The sequence below is a fragment of the Olea europaea genome, unplaced genomic scaffold (assembly GCF_002742605.1).
Source record: "Olea europaea var. sylvestris unplaced genomic scaffold, O_europaea_v1 scaffold1850, whole genome shotgun sequence".
Classification (NCBI taxonomy): domain Eukaryota; kingdom Viridiplantae; phylum Streptophyta; class Magnoliopsida; order Lamiales; family Oleaceae; genus Olea; species Olea europaea.
The window spans coordinates 125442-133479 of NW_019236277.1; the positions used below are offsets into that span (position 1 = coordinate 125442).

Here is an 8038-nt window from a genome sequence, read left to right on the forward strand (position 1 = left end):
ATTATCAACAGTTTGTACTTTTTTACTAGTATTTCTTAAAATTTCTAAATCTAAGCATTCAAGCTTTCTATTGATATCCAGAGTTCTAAATCGTAGTAAATATGCACTGTTATAAAAATATGTCTATATTCTTCTACTAATACTCTTTTTACTATATTTTCCAAGAAGTCCATAGCTAGTCCAGCCCAAACAGTAGCTGGTAAAGACTTATCAAATCATATATATATATATATATATATATATATACTTATTTTAAAAAATTAGTTTGAAATATGTTTTTACTTTTCGTAAAAATTTTGAACTTTATTAAGTATCGTTAGTTTCATGGTATTAATTATGCTTATCATTTTAAATTTGAATTTAAGTTTTTTTTAAATATATCTATTTTGTTATATTGATAGATTCATGATGGATTGATTATTTTAAAAATTTAGTTTGAAATATGTTTTTACTTTTCGTAAAAATCTTGAACTTTATTAAGCATCGTTAGTTTCATGGTATTAATTATGCTTATCATTTTAAATTTGAATTTAAGTTTTTTTTTAAATATATCTATTTTGTTATATTGATAGATTCATGATGGATTGTCAAGACACTTGCTCGATTGATAGTGTAACTACACATACTATTCGTCAAGATAAAAAATATTTCTTGGACTTAACATTGAAAGAAAATAATGTCAATATAATATCAGGTACATCGAATATCATTGAAAGCTCCGAAAGAGCTTGTATTATTTTATCAAATAATACAAAATTATAAATTGACGATATACTTTATTCTAGCAAATCCAAAAGAAATTTACTTAGTTTTAAAGATATCCGCTGTAATGGATATCATATTGAGACGAAGCAAGAAAATAATACCAAATATCTTTACATGACCTCTTTTGCATTTGATCAAAAGCATATAAAAGAAAAATTTTATACACTCCCATATGGCATGTATTATACATTTATGAAAATGGTTGAATCAAATAATGTCGTGAACTGGAAGTTCGTTGACCCAAAAAGTTCTATTTTTTGGCATGATCGACTTGGATATCTAGGGGTTATAATGATGAGTTGAATAATAAACAATTCACATGGGCATCCTTTAAAGAATTAGGAGATTCTTTTACGTAATGATTATCTATGTGTAGCTTGTTCGCAAGGCAAATTAGTGACCTTCAACTACAAAGGTCAATATTGAATCTCCGACTTTCTTGAAAAAATTCACGAAGATATTTCATGGAGAAAAAATTAATGAAAAAATTCATGGGCCAATACACCCACCATGTTGACTATTTCATTATTTTATGGTATTAATTGATTTTTCTACTAGATAGTCACATGTTTGTCTAGTTTCCACTAGGAATGTAGCATTTGCTAGACTATTTGCTCAAATTATAAAATTTTGAGCACAATTTTTCGATCACTCAATTAAAACTATTCGCCTCGACAATGCTAGTGAATTTAGATCACAAGCATTCGATGATTATTGTATGTCAATTGGGATTGTAATTAAACATTCAGTTGCGCATGTCCATATACAAAATGGTTTGGCAAAATCGTTTATTATAGGTCTACAACTTATTGCTAGACCATTACTTATGAAAACAAAATTCCCAACTTCTGTTTGGGGTCATGTTATATCACATGCTGCATCATTGGTTCGTACTAGACCTACTACCTATTATCAATATTTACCTTTGCAGTTGACATTTGGTTATGACCTGATATTTCTCACATACGGGTCTTTGGTTGTGCTGTCCAAGTCCTTATTTCACCCCCACAACATACTAAAATGGATCCTCAACGAAAACTTGAGATTTATGTGTGTTTTGATTCACCATCAATTATTAGGTATCTTGAGCTTTTAACGAGTGACTTATTTACTGTACGTTTTGGAGATTGTCATTTTGATAAAATGACTTTCCCAACTTTGGGAGGGGAAAAACTACATCCTGAAAAATAAGGTAAAATTACTTAGAATGAAGCAACTTTATCTCATTTTGATCCCCTTAACAATCAATGTGAGCAAGAAGTTGAAAAAATTATTTATTCGCAAAAAGTTGCAAATCAATTACTTGATGTATTTGTTGACACAAGAAAAGTGACAAAGTCATATGTTTCAAAATAAAATACTTCAGCAAAAATTGATGTCCATGTAGGACAATCTGTTATAGCAAATGAATCTCAAATACGCCAGAAACGTGGTCGACCAGTTGGTTTAAAAGACTCTGTACCTCGAAAAAGAAAAGTACATGAGAAAAACCAACCAAAAACTTCGGAAGAAATCACATTAGAAAATATTGATCAATCATATATTGAAAATACGATTTCTGAAGAACTACAAGTGTCCGAAAATAATGAGATTTCAATAAATTATATGTTATCTCATAAATTATGGGAACGAAATAATGTTATTATAGACAATATTTTTGCTTTTAATGTGGCTCTTGATATTATGTCAAATGAGGATCCAAAACCACGGTTGGTTAAAGATTGTCAAAATAAAAATGATTGACCAAAATAGAAAGAAGCCATATAGGCTGAATTGAATTCTTTGGAGAAACGAAAAGTTTTTAGACCTGTAGTTCGAATACTTGAAAATGTAATCCTTGTTAGATACAAATAGATTTTTGTACGAAAGATGAATGAAAATAATGAAATTATAAGGTACAAAGCTCGACTAGCAGCCCAAGATTTTCATAAAGACCAGGAATTGATTACAAAGAAACATATTCTCCCCTAATGGATCTATCACTTTTAGATTTTTAATTAGTTTGACCGTATCACAAAAGCTTGATATGTACTTTATGGATGTAGTAACTGCATATTTGTATGATTCACTTGATAATGACACATATATGAAAGTTCCTGAAAGACTTAAGGTGTCAAGAACAAATGATATATGTATGAGAATCATGATCTCAATTAAATTATAAATATCATTATATGAATTAAAACAATCTGGACGTATGTGGTATAATCGCCTTAGCGAATATTTGTTGAATGAAGGTTATAAAAATGACGATATCTGCCCATATATTTTTATAAAGAAAACAAATAGTGGATTTGCAATTGTAACAGTTTATGTTGATTATTTAAATTTAATTAGAATTCCTGAATAGCTCAACAAAGTTGTTGATTATTTGAAAAATGAATTTGAGATAAAGGATTTGGGAAAGACCAAATTTTGTCTTGAATTACGGATTGAACATTTTGTAGATAGATTATTTGTTCATCAATCTACGTATACAGAAAAAAGTTTTAAAATGTTTTTATATGGATAATGCACATCCATTGGCAACACCTATAATTGTTCGATCACTTGATGTGAAAAAAGATCAATTTCGTCCACTTGAAGATGGAGAAAAGGTTCTTGATTTTGAAGTACCATATTTTAGTGCAATTGAAGTATTAACTTATCTTGCAAATTGCACTCAACTCGACATAACTTTTTCAGTAAATCTCCTTGCAAGATATAGATCTACACCAATTTAAAAATATTGAAATGGTGTTAAATATATTTTTCGTTACTTAAAATGTACCATTGATTTGGATTATTTTATTCTCAAAAGTCGGGATTTGCTTTATTGGAATATGCAAATGCATGTTATGTGACTCATATAAAGCTAAATTACAAACATGTTATGTATTTACACGTGAAGGAATAGCTATATCATGGAGACCTGTGAAACAATCATTGATAGCCACATCCTCAAATCATTCTGAAATTATTGCAATCCATGAAACATGTCGAGAATGTGTGTGGTTGAGAAACATAACCCATTATATCCAAGCGTCATGCGGATTAACTTCAACAAAAGAGAGTCCAACAATTTTGTACGAAAACAATGCAGCTTGTATTGTACAACTCAGAGGAGACTATATCAAAGGTGATAGAATGAATCATATTTCTTCAAAATTCTTCCATACACACGAGCTTCAAAAGAACGGCGACATCGATATCTAACAAATTCGCTCAAGTGATAATGTGATCAATTTATTCACAAAAGCACTACCAACATCTACATTCAAGATATTAGTTCATGAGATCGAAATACGTCGATTCAAAGATTTTCAGTGATCAACATCAAGGGAGTAGCTGTACTCTTTTTCCTTCGCTTATGTTTTGTCCTACTGAATTTTCCTAACAAGGTTTTAATGAGGCAGCATTTACTTTTAGTATTAAAAAATAACTATATTATTTTTCCATCATTTTGATTTTTTCCCATTAGATTTTTATCAAATAAAATTTTAACGAGACAAATATCTTATAATGTGTCATTTTAAGAGGAGTGTAGTAAAAGGAAAATTTATTAGAGTTTAGATGTGAATATAAATTATACCTATACAATTTAAAAAATTATTACTATTGTATTCTTAATTCTACCCACAAATTTATTGACCTACTAAGTGTTCCGTTGTCATCTTGTAACCCGTCAACTTGTCCCAAAAAAGTGGGAATTGGTTACCAAAAAGCCCACTCCCGGACCCCGACCACCGTCGACCCATTTCAACTTTTCTAATTCAGATCATCATCATCATCAATTCTTCACACAAGGGGATGGGGGACAGCTTGATCGGAGTGGAGGTGCCGGCGATGAAGAAGCCGGAGGAGGAAACTACGGTAACATCAACGACAACAACTAAAGTGGAGTTCGAGGCGGCGGCGGACAAGGAATTGCTTTGCCCAATTTGTATGCAGATGATGAAGGATGCTTTTTTAACGGCATGTGGGCACAGCTTCTGTTATATGTGCATTGTTACTCATCTCCGCAATAAGAGCGATTGCCCTTGCTGTTCTCACTCTCTTACCCCCGATCAACTCTTCCCCAATTTTCCCCTTGATAAGGTGAACTAAATGTATGTGCATTTTCTGATATCTTGTTTAATTGGATAAGTGCTGAAGGATCAAGTTCAGTTGGTTTTGGTTTTGGTTTTGGTTATATATATATATATATATGTGTGTGTGTGTGTGTGTGTATGTATGTATGTACGTACGTATCTTTACTTATGATAGAATAACGATTTTATTTTCTCTCATAATTGCATGGTATTAGAGCCCTAACTTTCTTCCTTAAGACTAAGTTGTTGGGTGATAGCACTTGATTTCTGTTTTCATTGTCGTAGTGTCATCTTCACCCCTTGTGTTTCAGCAATTGATTGATGGTCATCGAGGTCAGAGTTAAGTAATCGGTCTTTTGATTGTCTTACTTGGGATGGCCTATGGTCGTCAGTCATCGTTTCTAGTGTTGTCAAAAGGTGCACTCTTATTTTTGGCATATCTAAGGTTGGTCTCTTGTCGGACCAATTATTTTCAGCGATCAGTGGATTTCCTAAATCGTGAGCTTGCTGTGCATTTCTATTTGTACATATCGACTAAGTTCTTCTCAAAGGTTAGAAAGGTTATGTTTCATACTGTTCTTTTATGTGACTCAAAATACTCCTTGTGCAAGTTAGATGGTTCTAGGACTTCATGAGCTGCATCGAACAACTTGCCTTCATTCTTAGAGTATCTCGGTCTAATGAACTAATATGTAGAACATATGAGTGAAACTATCAAATTGGGATAATCGGACTATTTGAGGAGATCTTGAGGGTTTCTAGTTACAATTAAGCCCTTTTGACCTATTTAATCCATTTCGTTAAAATATGAGTGACTTTTCCTGTCTTCGTCCTTCGGTCTCTCGTAATCTAAGCATTATGTCTTTCTAGACCATAATTTACTGCGACAGAATTTAGCGTATGTAATGATATTTGAAACAAACATGCATTTAAGAACTACTGGATGATTGCCTAATGGAACCAACAAGAAAGTTCCATTGCATGTCCACTTTGGCTTACTGATTCTTTGAGGATTGTATTCTACAAATGCAGGGAAGTCGTTAAAATCTAGGACTTGTTTCATATCTGTTGTTTGTGCAGAGGCTTGACATATTTTGTCCTTTGACAGGGTTGTGAAGTTTCAATGAAGGAACTGGATTCCTTGTTGTCTTTTCTGGCAGAGAAAAAGAGAAAAATGGAACAAGAAGAGACAGAGAGAAACATGCAAATTCTGCTAGAATTCTTACACAGCTTAAAGAAACAAAAAGTTAACGAGCTCAACGAGGTTTTTAATAAGAATCAATGAAAGAGATCATGACATTGAATTATGAACACTTAATTATGACATAGCTGTTTGAGATTTATATATTGTAATGCTTGCACTTTCGTTTTTCTCTAAACTTACTTTTGAGTGGTTAGTTGAGTAAAACTTTCAGACCCTGCTGTCTCTGCAGATCCACCATATTAGATGAGTAGGTCCTTCTATTAATTACATATGTGATTGCTGATTGCAACATGGTTTCTGGAATAGGTCTACTAAATTTATGCTGAGATTTTATGTCAAAATTTTCCTCTTTATCTGATTGACTAGAGTAACCTTGTTTGTAATCTAGGTGTGGCATGATTGTTGCACTCCTACATAATTACCATTGATGTTTAAATAAAAATGACCGTTTATTAGAATAATCCATTGAATGCTTTCTTTGTAAAGTTTGATTGGAAAGTTAAGGGAAGTTCTAAGATATCAAAATATTAATACTGTTTGTTTTGAAGCATAATTAGTTCGAGGAATATTATGAATTTTGAAAAGTGATTTTTGTGTATGGATAAAGTTGTAATATTTTTAATTTTTTTAATGAGAAATTTCACTATCAAATTGCAATGAGAATTCAGGAATTCTTTGAACTCTAGGTAGTCTCTTTAATTTTATATTATCCGAAGTTTTGTTTTTAGTAATTATCTTGTGTCTAGATTGTGAGTGTATTTCTGCAGTTTCTTGAGTATTAAACTTTCTGAAATAAGATCATAAACTAATTAGCTGGGTCAAATGCTTGTTCAGGTAGGACATTCTTGATTCAGTGACCTGATCATTGACTGAATTTTTCAATTTTCCTGCTTCTCTCTTAGGTACAAAATGACATCCAGTATGTTAAAGAAGACGTAGATGCTGTGGAAAGGCATAGGATAGAGCTATACCGTGCAAGAGACAGGTACTCAGTTAAACTGCGGTTGCTTGGTGATGATCCTATGGGATTGAAGTCTCCTACTTCATCATTCAAGAGAATTAGTACTAGCCATTTAAGCTCTGGAAATGAACGAGGAATACTTTCTGAAAACTTCCAACACAAAAAAGTGGAGGGAAAGGCTCAACTTAGCTTCTTTGAACCCCTGAGAAAGGACACTTCTTCCAGTGGTCCAACTTCGCAGCATTTGAGCCAAGCTAGCCTGGCTGTGAAGCAGAAAAAACGTGTCCATGCACAGGTTAGGGAAGATGTGATTAGAAAACTTTTGATAATATATGTGCGCCCCGTGGAATTATTTGAAAAAATATTGGGGTATAGTTTTCTGGTGGGATCACTATAAAGTTGACTATCCGACCTATTTTTGTGCATCACATTTAATCTAGAAATGGGTGCTTTCTGTACCAAACTATTTCAAAATCTTTCATCTAAGATTACGTTGTTAACCCGAAGAACAATGATCTCGACATTCATTATTTTCATGGACAGGTTCCTTCCTGCTGACCTTGACTTTGTAAATTGAACCATGAATGCTGAATTGTCTCCTTTGTTGCTTTAGGCTTTTTGTCCACAAGCTATTCCTTAACAACTGCAAAGTCAGGAGCCAGTAGATTTAAGCATAGTTTCATTGTTTTTGCCCGATAATGAGATTCCTTTAATTTAACAGCATTGTTTGTGAATTAGTTTTTTTCTCATGATAGATGATTATTATCCTTTTCTGCAGTTTAATGATTTACAAGAGTTTTACTTGCAAAAGAGACGTCAGTCAACCACACATTTACCTTCCCAAGACAAGAATGATGAAAGTATTATTCACAGAGAAGGTTATAATGCTGGTCTAGCAGATGTTCAATCTGTTCTAAGCAAATTCACACGATACAGGTAGAGTCATCAATTTTTTTTCCATTGATTTTCTTCCACTTGCATGCTTTGATTTCTTTATCTTCCATTTACATTCTATTATGCTGAAACAGTCGATTAAGA

At 32.4% G+C, this 8038-nt stretch overlaps 1 pseudogene; it reads left to right on the plus strand.

The window, feature by feature from the left end:
- The first annotated feature begins 4554 nt into the window (after positions 1–4554).
- Positions 4555–8038, plus strand: part of LOC111378664 — a 14811-nt pseudogene continuing 11327 nt past the window's right edge.